Raw genomic sequence first — 13,923 nt, 5'->3', positions numbered from 1 at the left:
CCCGTCGAAGTTTTATGGCAAAACCGGCATGGCACCGGAAGACGTAAATAGTGAATTTTTGATAAAGTACTTTTTAGCCTTATAAATATAAATAAAATTTTTAGTAAACGTTAAACCAAGAACATACAAAAAAAAAAGAACGCTCAAATCTGACTTCGTATGGGGAAATTATGAATTTTCTAAGATTTGGCTTAGCAGTGCACAACCCGAAACTCAAATTTTAGATCGAACGGTTTTTAGCCTACGCGACCTAAATGATAATTGAGGATCTCATTAATAGGAACTCAAGAGTAAAAAGACAGACGAAACAGAGTCCTTATGTAGAAGTTATGAAATTTACGCGGACATTTAACAGTATAATCTTCTTGTACTATTAAATTTAAGATCGGTCGAGAATTAGCCGATGGAGTCAAAATGAAAGTTGTAGATCTTATTTTTATTTACGCGTAGATATAAAGAACGTCAAAACGGAGCTCGTATTTGAAAGTTACGGATTTTAGAATTCTGAAGTTTGCTGTACGAAAATAGGTGACGTGGCACAATCTTGACCATTGCTCTCTCCCAAATTCTTGCCACCAGATGGTGACATGTGGTACCAATTGCAACCATATGGCACCCTATAAATAGAACCTCTCCCACCATCATTTTTTTTCACACCTTTCCCATTCTTTCTTCTCTTTACTCTTTCTGTAAAACCTCTCTCTAGCCCCGAAACCCCCCGAAAAGCCTAGGGAACCTCTCTAGCACGAGGCAGAAACCCCGGAGTGCTCGACGGATCCGCGAAGAAGAGATTTTTGGCTCGGGAATGTTGCTCCAAGCAAATCCCGGTTTTCTATAAAACCCGTTGTAAGTGAGCTACGCCTACACTATTTTTAATATAGCTTTTATGTAATTATAGTAACGTTATTAGGAACTTATAATAAGTAGTTGGGCTATTATTATGGGTTATATAAGTATTGTTTAATGTTATAATAGTAATAATAGCTAGACTATTAATTAGTCTCTGCGAATAATAGACTAAACTCTAGTGGTAATAATACTAGGTTTCGTCGAAGGAAATTATTTTTAAGAAGCGAAGCGCTGTCTGAGTTCGGAATCACCACATTTTCAAGTGAGTGCATGGTCCCTTTCATCTTACACATATATATGAAGTATTTTATATAAACTACGTGTTATGTGTGCATATTATCTGTATACTTGCTATCTATGCTGGATGAACGATTTTATACCAGTTTTATATGATTTAAAATGTATATGTATTTATATCTACGTAATATGTTGGGTAAAACATGGGTAGATGAAATATGAGTTGGATGATAAGTTGAGAGGTGATATAGACCATGAGGTAAGGGTAAGAGGTGGACGATGTGAGAAGCCTTGTTCCCAAATGCTGGCCCCGTCATCTAGCAGAGAATGGATGACAACCACTGATTATTCTAGATAGTCCAGTAGAACACTAGCAGGCTCGCAACCTGTAGGTGTTGTGAACGATGTGTTCACCGGTGTACTCTAAAAACCCATTGACATCTATAGCGACTGGACTCTCGAAAACGATACTGTTAATAAATGAGATAACCCTAGCAGCTGTGCTCAAAGGACAATACTGGCGGCTGCGCCTCACATAGAATGTCACAATTCTGGTAGCTGCGCCTAAGTGATAGAACTAGCAGCTGTACTTGACAGTTGTGTCATTGACAACGATGGACTTCGTACCTATTCCTTAGGATAATCCTTAGGAATGAATGAATGAGAAATAGCTGATTCTTAGGGTAGATCCTTAAGAGTAAAGAAGATAATGGGGATGGATAATTGGGTTATCTGTTTGAGGATTAAACATAATAATTATATTATTGTGGGTTGAAAACCCTATGTAAGAGTAAGGAAGACAACGGGGTTGTACTCACCAGGTTTCCCAACCTGACCCACTCAGTTTATTTATATCACAGGTGTTGATATGAAGTCACATTACACTAAGAGATTAAGGAGATATAAATCACTAGTGATAATGAATGTAAGTTCTGTTTATGCTTATGTTTATGTATTGACGATGACATCCCAAATGTTTTAAAATGAATAAAAATATTTTTCTTCGGAAATTCCCTGATAACGTGTAACGACCCGTTCCCGGTATGTTAATTTATTAGTAATTGTTTTAAAGTTTTGCAAGAGGGACTCGGCGAGTTCATAGCCTGACTCGCCGAGTAGGGTCGCGACTCCGAGCACGTGTTAGCTGGAGACTCGGCGAGTCCATATCCCGGACTCGGCGAGTCCATCCGTCTGGGTGAAACCCTAAATCCTCGGGTTGCCCACTATTTAAGTCACCTTATAGCCCCCATTCTCGCCTCCTTCATCCTCTAAAGCTGTGAGAAAACTCTAGTTCATCCTTGAGAGTTTGTAAGTGATTTTGTGTGATTTTGTGAAGGCTTGAAGAAGGAGAAGAAGAAAGGAGCAAGGAGAAGAGGTGGAGTGCCAAGGTCCAAGGGCAAATCTGAGTTATTTGAGGTATTTACGGATTTCCCCTCTTGTTTTATGCTTTAAACCTCCATTAGAACTCTTCTAAGAACTAGTTGATGCTTGTTCCAAGCCTTGTGCTTTCATGAACGCCCTAATAAGCCGAGATAACCTTGGATCTATTCATTGAGAAGTCCCATAGTCCAGATCTATTGCCTTTATGAGGATACTTTGCATATTAACCCTAGATCTATCCCTTTTATGCATCTTTTAGCCTTATTTTCCCTTGTTCATGTGTTTGTACACGTAAAGTTGGAAACTTTACGTGGTAAATCAGCTTATTGGACTCAGATCTATCATTTGTATGTGCTGGATTCAAGCAAAATCGGGTGAAAAACCATTGCATGGCGGTAACTCGGCGAGTCAGGAAGAACGACTCGGTGAGTTGAGTCGTGAGTCCTCGATTCCTTCATTTTTAGCAGTGTTGGGAACCAGTGAGTTAGAGAGTGGACTCTGTGAGTTGAAGGTAGACTCAGTAATGGAGGGACTCGGCGAGTTGTTCATACAACTCGGCGAGTCCAAGGCAATCTTCTTAAGATCAAGAACAACTCGTCGAGTATGTTCATACGGCTCGGCGAGTCGGATGAAGATTGTCTGAGTTCTTGGGTCAAGAGGGTACTCGTCGAGTCGATGCCATACTCGACGAGTAGCAGCGAGTAGGATTGAAAAGTGAGAGTAGGACTCGGCGAGTCAGTCCAAATGAGAGTAACTTTGACCAAGGGTAAAAGAGTCATTTTACCCAAGTGCAATGTTTAGTATTTGATTGAGTGTGTTTATGGACTTGTAGCCGAGGAGATACAGGAGCAGCAGCCGTTAGCTTCCAGAGCCACACACCCAACAGCCAGTTTACGAGGTGAGTTTCCTTCCAGTAGGGACGGGTCTAAGGCCACAATGCCGGCCCGTTCAGTTAGCAGTAGTTTCCGGACTTTGATCCGATGTAGTAGCTAGTATGTTTGATGCCTTCGTGGCTCAGACAAGATTTGTATGCTATGTTTTATGTGTTATGTATTATGCGTTCCAGGCTACGGCCCGATGTAGTATGCAGTATATATGTTCATGCTATTTGTTATGTTATGCTACGCTATGCTCAGTCAGTTAGTTCCGGACTTCAGTCCGATGCAGGGGACAAGGTCCCAGTCGGTTCCGGACTTTGGTCCGATGCAGTTAGTTCCGGAATTCGGTCCGATGCAGTTAGTTCCGGACTTCGGTCCGATGCAGATAGTTCCGAACTTCGGTCCGATGCAGATAGTTCCGAACTTTGGTTCGATGCAGGGGACAAGGTCCCAGTCAGTTCCGGACTTCGGTCTGATGCAGTTGCCGGGCTTCATCCCGATGCAGTGGGCAAGGCCCAATATGTGTTTATATGTTATTGTATGGTATGTGGTAGTTTGGGGGAGCTCACTAAGCTTCGTGCTTACAGTTTTAGTTTTGGTTTCAGGTACTTCCGCAAGCAAAGGGAAGAGCTCGGGGTGACGACATCGCACACACCACAGCTTTAGCTTTTAGCCTGGGATTGATTTAGTTTGTTTTGATTTGACGTAGTATGATACAGTTTTCCGCACAGTGTTTTCTATTATGTTGGAATACATCACGTATGGTTTTATTATATGACACTCTGATTATGGTTTTGATTATATCGAAAAACGAAATTTTTGGGTCGTATTTTTGGGTTGTTTCAAGTTGGTATCAGAGCCCTGGTTTGAGGGATTCGGATACACTTCCGGGTGTATCTGAACTCAAACTAAGGGAAATAAAAGATTTTATTTTAAAAATAATAAAAACGTATTACAAAGAGAATTTTGAAAGCACTTAGAAAGAAAGAATAGTTTTAACAAGATAGAGGTGTGTGCATGCGGTCAGCCGAGCTCAAGTAAGTACTCCCAAATTACCCATACAAGTTATTTGTTCAGTTTCAGTTTCAGTAGAACAACATGCTAGTATAGGACTAAGGATCTAGGAGAATGCCTTATGTGCCTGCTTATGTGTTGCAGCTTTATGAGTATTGCATGCTAGTACTGAGTAGACAGCAGTAGGATAGCCTGTTTAGGTTATGCATGATAGTATGAGCTTAGCATCCTTTGCTAGTGCAGTTTCTTGTTATGAGAATAGTTTTGCCTGAGTCTGTTTCCCTTATCCGAATGCTGCTTGCTTCGTGCTTGGTGGGGTTCTGAGTAATGGGAGTTAGCCATTAGGTGAACACGTCACACCACATGTGACCAGGTTTGAATAATCCCAGAGTACTGGAACTGGCCCTATTGCGCAGCTCTTGTTTGAGTCCAACCGTTATAGGGACGGGTCTTTTACTTGAAGGATTATCTGATCCTCATCACATGTGATGGTGTTTAGGTGGTGGCTAATTGGCATTATGAGGAGACCTTCAGCAGCTGAGGACCAGTCGTGTTGAGCCTGAGGTTTCCCTAGGGCAAGCCTAGGATGAGAGTAGCAGAGAATAGCAGTAGTAGAAGTGACTTGGTGGAGTCAAGGCAGTTCTTGAGGAAAGTACGGATAGATGTGGAAGGTAGTATGGGCCCGTACTACTGAAAGCAGAGGATCCGTACTCGAATCAAGGAAGGCCAAGACAAGACCAGGAAGCTAGTAGCAGTGTCATGATCCCTTGAGATATTTCAGTGTTCTGATGTTGTTATGATATGTTTCAGAATGGTAGTTTTGCGTCCGAGACCAGCAGTCGGCAGCTCAGATGCCGGAAGGGGATCAGGATCGGGATCAGGCCCGGGGGTCGGGTAGATGGATGAGCAGACCAGAGAGTTCCTTTCTTCTGAGGTTACCCGCATCATACTGGAGCAGACTCCTGTGATCTTCAGTTCGATCAAGGAGGGTATTTTAGAGCTGATGGATGAGAGATTGGGTATTTTCCGTGCAGAGATGGCGGCCATGATGGGGTCGCGCACACTTACGTTCAGGGAGTTCAGGGCATACGGAGCTCCAGACTATCATGGGGCGCGGGACCCCATAGCGAGTTCCAGATGGTTAGCGGATGTGGCCAACGCTTTCCGCACTAGCAGGTGTCCCGAGGGGGACAAGGTCAGGTTGGCGTTCTGTCTTCTGAAGGACAGGGCATGGGATTGGTGGGAGGAGGTCGGACATGCCATCGGGGATGATGCGACATTGGATGCCATGACCTGGGCTGATTTCTCTACCAGGTTCAGGGCGGAGTTTGCACCGGTCATTGAGGTGCAGCAGTTAGCTAGGGAGTTTCAGGACCTTACCTAGACTACAGAGACAGTGGCGGAGATCACCGCCAAGTTCAGGGAGAGGGCTCTTCTTGTTCCTCAGTATGCAACCGATGAGGAGATGAAGAAGGCCCGTTATCATGAGATGTTGCGGAGTGATATCCGCATGTTTGTGAGCCGGTCCAGTTGTAAAACGCTGGACGACATGATTGTTAGAGCTCGAGAGAGGGAGATTGATCTCGAGATTGAGAAGAAGAGGAAACCGGAGGCGGTTTCGGGTTCAAGCAGTTTGGGCAAAAAGCCCAAGGTTTCAGATCACAGGTCTAGGAGTCAGCAGAGCCACGGTCGATGTGGCAAGTGTGGGAGATTGCACGAGGGGGCATGCAAGGCAGGGAGTTCTGGCTGCTACAAGTGCGGTCGGACTGGGCATTTGAGTAGGGATTGTACGGCCCCTGCTACTACGGTTACAACATCAGATCTGATTTGCTTTAAGTGCAATCAGAGGGGACATAAAAAGTCCCAGTGTCCCAGTTTAGCTGCAGCGGGGAAGGTGGTTGCACCTGCCCCTGCCACCTTGAGGATTACGGATGGCCGGCAGGGCCGATCTGATGCGCTAGTGGCGAAGAGCAGGGCATTTCAGATGACAGCAGAGGAGGCGCGAGCGACTCCTGATGTGGTGACGGGTATGTATCTTTCCTTCACCTTTTAATTATTATTATCGTTTGAATATTACTTGTTGATATGCTTTATTTAGGGTCGTTCTCGGTGAACGGCATTTCTGCTTTGGTATTGTTCGATTCGGGGGCTACCCGATCATTCGTATCGCTTGCGCTTAGCAAGAGATTTAGCAGAGCTCCAGGGGAGCTGGATTGTCCATTAGAGGTTGAGATAGCAGATGATAGGACCGTGAGGGTCGGCAGAGTACATAGAGGGTGTTCCCTTCAGATATTTGATGAGCAGTTTTTAGTGGACCTGGTTCCTATTCCCCTGCGAGGGAATAAAGTTATTGTGGGCATGGATTGGCTGAGCCCCAATGGGGCGGTTATTGATTGTGAGCTTCAGCTAGTGAGGGTTCGCACTCCCAGTGAGGGAGAGTTGGTGATTCAGGGCGAGAGGCCACAACGTGGACCGATCTTTTGTTCCGCCGCTAGGGCGAGGCGCTATGTTCAGCAGGGTTGCGCCGGTTTTGTAGCTTACGTCTTGGATGCCCGGGAGAAGGGCAAGACGATGATTGATGATGTTCCTATTGTTCGAGACTACCCGGATGTGTTTCCCGAGGATTTGCCGGGGATACCTCCAGAGAGGCAGGTTGAGTTCAGGATCGACCTAGTTCCTGGTGCGGCTCCGATAGCCAAAGCACCGTATCGACTAGCTCCCCCTGAGATGCAGGAGTTGTCTACACAGTTGCAAGAGCTGTTAGACAAGGGTTTCATTCGGCCGAGCAGTTCGCCTTGGGGAGCGCCGATCCTGTTTGTGAGAAAGAAGGATGGGTCACATCGTATGTGCATTGATTATCGGGAGTTGAACAAGGTAACGGTGAAGAACCGTTACCCACTTCCGAGGATAGATGACTTGTTTGATCAGCTTCAGGGAGCGTCTTGGTTCTCCAAGATCGATCTACGCTCCGGTTATCATCAGATGAGGGTTAGAGATGAGGATGTACAGAAGACTGCTTTCAGGACCCGGTATGGTCATTATGAGTTCGTGGTGATGCCATTTGGGCTCACCAATGCCCCAGCCGCGTTCATGGACCTCATGAACCGCGTGTGCAGGCCGATGCTGGATCGGTCAGTGATAGTATTCATAGACGATATCTTGGTATATTCCAAGACACAGGGGCAGCACGAGGAGCACCTGCGGGAGGTGTGGGAGACTTTGAGGAGGGAGAGACTTTTCGCGAAGTTCTCCAAGTGTGAGTTCTGGTTGCACGAGGTGCAGTTTCTTGGTCATCTCGTCAACCAGAAGGGTATTTTGGTAGATCCGGCCAAGATAGAGCCCGTGATGCAGTGGGAGGTCCCGAGGTCTCCATCCGAGATTCGGAGCTTCCTAGGGTTGGCAGGGTATTATCGGAGATTTATTCAGGACTTCTCCAAGATAGCAGTGCCGCTCACCCGACTAACCAAGAAGTGAGTGGTATTTCGTTGGGGGCCTGAGCAGCAGGCGGCGTTTGAGACTCTCAGACAGAGATTGTGCGAGGCTCCGATCCTTACCTTGCCAGAGGGAGTAGAGGACTTCGTAGTCTATTGTGATGCTTCGATCACAGGTATGGGAGTAGTATTGATGCAGCGAGGCCATGTGGTAGCTTATGCCTCGAGACAGTTGAAGCCTCACGAGGCTAATTATCCTACCCACGATTTGGAGCTGGGGGCAGTTGTGTTTGCCCTCAAGATTTGGAGACATTACCTTTATGGGGTCCGTTGTACTATATACACGGATCACAAGAGCTTGCGATATCTTATGGATCAGCCAAGTTTGAACATGAGGCAGAGGAGGTGGTTGGACGTACTGAAGGATTATGACTGTGAGATCCTTTATCACCCAGGGAAGGCCAACGTGGTGGCCGACGCCCTAAGCCGCAAAGTGTCGGCGGCCCCTATCAGAGATCTGTGTATGAGGATGATAGTGATCACTCCGTTGTTGGAACGGATCAAGGAGGCTCAGATGGAGGGTCTCAAGGAGGAGAGGCAGAAGTGTGAGAGAATAGTGGGCCGAGTAGCTTCGTTTGATTATGATAGTCGGGGTTTGCTGACGCTTCATGGTAGGGTGTGGGTACCGTACTGGGGTGGAGTACGGCAGGTGTTGATGGACGAGGCTCATAAGTCTCAGTTTTCTATCCACCCAGGGGCGACGAAAATGTATCGAGATCTTCGACCTGATTATTGGTGGCCCTGCATGAAGTGGGACGTCGCTTGGTATGTTGAGAGATGCTTGACCTGCCGGAAGGTCAAGGCGGAGCACCAGAGACCTCACGGCAAGATGCAGCCGTTAGACATTCCTGTGTGGAAATGGGAGGATATCACCATGGATTTTGTCACCAAACTCCCCAGGACCGCACGTGGAGTGGATTCGATATGGGTTGTAGTGGATCGGTTGACAAAGAGTGCCCATTTTATTCCGATTCAGGAGAGTATATCGGCGGAAAAGTTAGCCGATATCTATGTGCGAGAGATTGTGTCACGTCATGGAGTGCCGGTATCGGTGGTGTCAGACCGAGATGTCCGTTTCACATCCAGATTCTGGAAGCGGTTCCACGACGAGATGGGTACTTGTCTCCATTTCAGCACCGCTTTCCACCCTCAGACTGACGGGCAGAGCGAGAGGACGATTCAGACTCTTGAGGACATGCTGAGGGCATGTGTTCTAGATTTTGGGGGCAGTTGGGATACGTATCTTCCGTTAGCGGAGTTCTCGTATAACAACAGTTATCATGCGAGTATTGATCGACCTCCTTTTGAGATGCTGTATGGGAGGAAGTGTAGGACCCCGATTTGTTGGGGCGAGGTCGGTCAGCGAGTCATCGGGAGCACCGAAGTGGTGCTCAAGACGACTGAGTTGATCCAGCAGGTCCGTAGTAGGCTGCAGACTGCGCAGAGTCGGCAGAAGAGCTACGCTGACAGGAGGTGTTCGGACTTGGAGTTCCAGGTGGGAGATATGGTTCTTCTGAAAGTGTCACCTTGGAAAGGTGTCATCAGGTTCCGGAAGAGGGGCAAGCTGGGTCCCAGATTTATTGGTCCTTTCAGGGTTTTGGCCCGGGTGGGTCGGGTTGCTTATCGGTTAGATCTTCCTGAGGAGCTTAGTCAGATCCACAACACCTTCCACGTGTCGCAGTTGAGGAAGTGTTTGGTGGATGAGTCAGCAGTCGTTCCCCTAGAGGATATTCAGGTTGATAGCAGCCTGAATTATATTGAGAGGCCGGTCGCGATTCTGGATCGGAAGACCAAGACCTTGAAGAACAAGGTAATCCAGCTAGTGAAGGTACAGTGGCAGCACCGGAAGGGGTCTGAATGGACGTGGGAGGCTGAGGAGGAGATGAGAGCGCACTACCCGGAGATATTTGCAGATCCAGCCGTAACAGACTTCGAGGACGAAGTCTGAGATAAGTGGGGGAGAATTGTAACGACCCGTTCCCGGTATGTTAATTTATTAGTAATTGTTTTAAAGTTTTGCAAGAGGGACTCGGCGAGTTCATAGCCTGGCTCGCCGAGTAGGGTCGCGACTCCGAGCACGTGTTAGTTGGAGACTCGGCGAGTCCATATCCCGGACTCGGCGAGTCCATCCGTCTGGGTGAAACCCTAAATCCCCGGGTTGCCCACTATTTAAGTCACCTTATAGCCCCCATTCTCGCCTCCTTCACCCTCTAAAGCTGTGAGAAAACCCTAGTTCATCCTTGAGAGTTTGTAAGTGATTTTGTGTGATTTTGTGAAGGCTTGAAGAAGGAGAAGAAGAAAGGAGCAAGGAGAAGAGGTGGAGTGCCAAGGTCCAAGGGCAAATCTGAGTTATTTGAGGTATTTACGGATTTCCCCTCTTGTTTTATGCTTTAAACCTCCATTAGAACTCTTCTAAGAACTAGTTGATGCTTGTTCCAAGCCTTGTGCTTTCATGAACGCCCTAATAAGCCGAGATAACCTTGGATCTATTCATTGAGAAGTCCCATAGTCCAGATCTATTGCCTTTATGAGGATACTTTGCATATTAACCCTAGATCTATCCCTTTTATGCATCTTTTAGCCTTATTTTCCCTTGTTCATGTGTTTGTACACGTAAAGTTGGAAACTTTACGTGGTAAATCAGCTTATTGGACTCAGATCTATCATTTGTATGTGCTGGATTCAAGCAAAATCGGGTGAAAAACAATTGCATGGCGGCAACTCGGCGAGTCAGGAAGAACGACTCGGCGAGTTGAGTCGCGAGTCCCCGATTCCTTCATTTTTAGCAGTGTTGAGTGGAACCAGTGAGTTAGATAGTGGACTCTGTGAGTTGAAGGTAGACTCAGTAATGGAGGGACTCGGCGAGTTGTTCATACAACTCGGCGAGTCCAAGGCAATCTTCTTAAGATCAAGAACAACTCGTCAAGTATGTTCAGAAGGCTCGGCGAGTCGGATGAAGATTGTCTGAGTTCTTGGATCAAGAGGGTACTCGTCGAGTCGATGCCATACTCGACGAGTAGCAGCGAGTAGGATTGAAAAGTGAGAGTAGGACACGGCGAGTTGGGTGGCCCAACTCGGCGAGTCAGTCCAAATGAGAGTAACTTTGACCAAGGGTAAAAGAGTCATTTTACCCAAGTGCAGTGTTTAGTATTTGATTGAGTGTGTTTATGGACTTGTAGCCGGGGAGATACAGGAGCAGCAGCCGTTAGCTTCCAGAGCCACACACTCAGCAGCCAGTTTACGAGGTGAGTTTCCTTCCAGTAGGGACGGGTCTAAGGCCACAATGCCGGCCCGTTCAGTTAGCAGTAGTTTCCGGAATTTGATCCGATGCAGTAGCTAGTATGTTTGATGCCTTCGTGGCTCAGACAGGATTTGTATGCTATGTTTTATGTGTTATGTATTATGTGTTCCGGGCTACGGCCCGATGTAGTATGCAGTATATGTGTTCATGCTAGTTGTTATGTTATGCTACGCTGTGCTCAGTCAGTTAGTTCCGGACTTCAGTCCGATGCAGGGGATAAGGTCCCAGTCGGTTCCGGACTTTGGTCCGATGCAGTTAGTTCCGGACTTCGGTCCGATGCAGTTAGTTCCGGACTTCGGTCCGATGCAGTTAGTTCTGGACTTCGGTTCGATGCAGATAGTTCCGGACTTTGGTCCGATGCAGGGGACAAGGTCCCAGTCAGTTCCGGACTTCGGTCCGATGCAGTTGTCGGGCTTTGTCCCGATGCAGTGGGCAAGGCCCAATATGTGTTTATATGTTATTTTATGGTATGTGGTAGTTTGGGGGAGCTCACTAAGCTTCGTGCTTACAGTTTCGGTTTTGGTTTCAGGTACTTCCGCAAGCAAAGGGAAGAGCTCGGGGTGACGGCATCGCACACACCACAGCTTTAGCTTTTAGCCTGGGATTGATTTAGTTTGTTTTGATTTGACGTAGTATGATACAGTTTTCCGCACAGTGTTTTCTATTATGTTGGAATACATCACGTATGGTTTTATTATATGACACTCTGATTATGGTTTTGATTATATCGAAAAACGAAATTTTTGGGTCGTATTTTTGGGTTGTTTCATAACGTATTTATCATGTTTCACTGGGAACAAATTCTGCACATTTTTATTAAAAAGATGTACTCTGGTTTTTAGAAAGCATAAACAAAATCGGTCTTTTTTGGCCGTGAAAATAGGGATGTCACAGTTGGTATCAGACCATTAGTTTAAGCGAACTAGGAATATGGATTTATTTCTAGACTTACACTTAGAATTCTAAGCGATGATCGTGAGGAGTGTGTCCAATATATTTTAGGTAGTACACCTGAATAGTCACAAGCACTAGCAAATTTAGGTAAAATGCCTAACATGCTTTTATGTGCTAAATGATTTATGATATGCATTGTATGATCGGATCTATGGTCTATTTCCGATCGGATCTGGAAACTTTATGAGTTCAGATTTCTAAACGTTTAAATACGGTGTTAGAACTGGCATGTAACTTTTCGAAGTAATAAGGAGGAATACACGTCTAAATCTTACTTTATCTATATTCTCGTCTAGATACACCGAACGCCTGCTTTGGTGTGAAGAACATCATGGTGAAGACTCGTAGTGATTTGAGTGAATGGAAGAAAAGAGAACGCTTATGATAGTGAATGATACCTATCGGAAGATATCGTAAGAGTGATATCTTGCCTTTAGAATGCGTCTAATAAATAATACGTCTAGTACGGGAGAAATACATGTTCGATTAGCAGAAAGAAAGATTTTTGGTATAATCCATGAAGTTATCCCACCGTTTGACGTTCCCATCACCAACCGAGTTGAAGCAGAATTGATGATTGAAGATACGCATGGAAAAAGTCCTAGTAGAGTCTATGAAAAATTTATATGATTCTTTGGACACATTTGTATGTGTTAAAATTGTTTTTTTGATAATGACTTGGAGAACTGCGAGACAATACTTGGGACGGGTTTGAGTAGGTGTGAAAGGTAGTAGAGGCCTATACTACCAGAAGCACAGGACTCACACTTGGATCAGGGAAAGTCATAAGGTTACCAAGAAGCTAGTAATTGATTTTGTTTTATTCAAGTATGTCGTTACCATCGTTTCGGTAATGACTAAGAAGATGAATGTTATTCCGACCCTAGTGGTCATACCAAATTGAGTCTGACTACGACGAGTATGTTACGTGGTTCCAAGAACCAAGTTCGATGTAGCACCTGACTTAAGCCGGAAGAATTAATCAAAGTGATCAGTAAAGGTATCACAATGGTTGCTTGTAGCAAAAAATGCTACCTTTTAAGATGTGATTAGAACATGAAGAAATGTATAGTCTGTTTTGGAAGACTCTAAGAGACCCGGGTGTAAGCGTGAGAACATACAATGATAGGTCATTAGAATATTACACATCGGTCCATTGTAGTAATAAAATAACTTATCATAAGTTTGTTAAAAAGAAGAAGCAGTCTCCAGTAAGGATCAAGATTGTGACTTGAAGGTCATAATTTGGAGTCTAGCGTGAGATAGGGAACAAGTGCAAGATCAAGCACCGCCTGCAGTCAGAAAGTCTTAGAGTTAGATACTCGTTCGAATAAACATCAAAGTTACAATTATTACTTAGGATGAATAGATAACGTATGGAATCATTATACAAGCCTTATTTCATTGATTATTTCGGGATATAATCATCCTAAGGGGGAGACAATTGTAACGCCCGCAGATCCGAGCTAGTCAATTTAGAGTCAATGAGCATCAAAAATGAGTTTTTTTATGAAATATTATTTATAATAAATAATGTTAACCAAGTTGTAGAATGTGTCTCAAGGGTTCCGTACATATAAAGAATGCCGAAATCCGAGTTAAAACGAAGAAGTTATGGCCTGTCGAAGTTTTATGGCAAAACCGGCATGGCACCGGAAGACGTAAATAGTGAATTTTTGATAAAGTACTTTTTAGCCTTATAAATATAAACAAAATTTTTAGTATACGTTAAACCAAGAACATACAAAAAAAAGAACGCTCAAATCTGACTTCGTATGGGGAAATTATGAATTTTCTAAGATTTGGCTTAGTAGTGCAC

Source organism: Lactuca saligna, chromosome 5, assembly GCF_052625555.1.
Source record: "Lactuca saligna cultivar CGN05327 chromosome 5, ASM5262555v1, whole genome shotgun sequence".
Taxonomy (NCBI): domain Eukaryota; kingdom Viridiplantae; phylum Streptophyta; class Magnoliopsida; order Asterales; family Asteraceae; genus Lactuca; species Lactuca saligna.
This window is presented reverse-complemented; position numbering follows the sequence as displayed.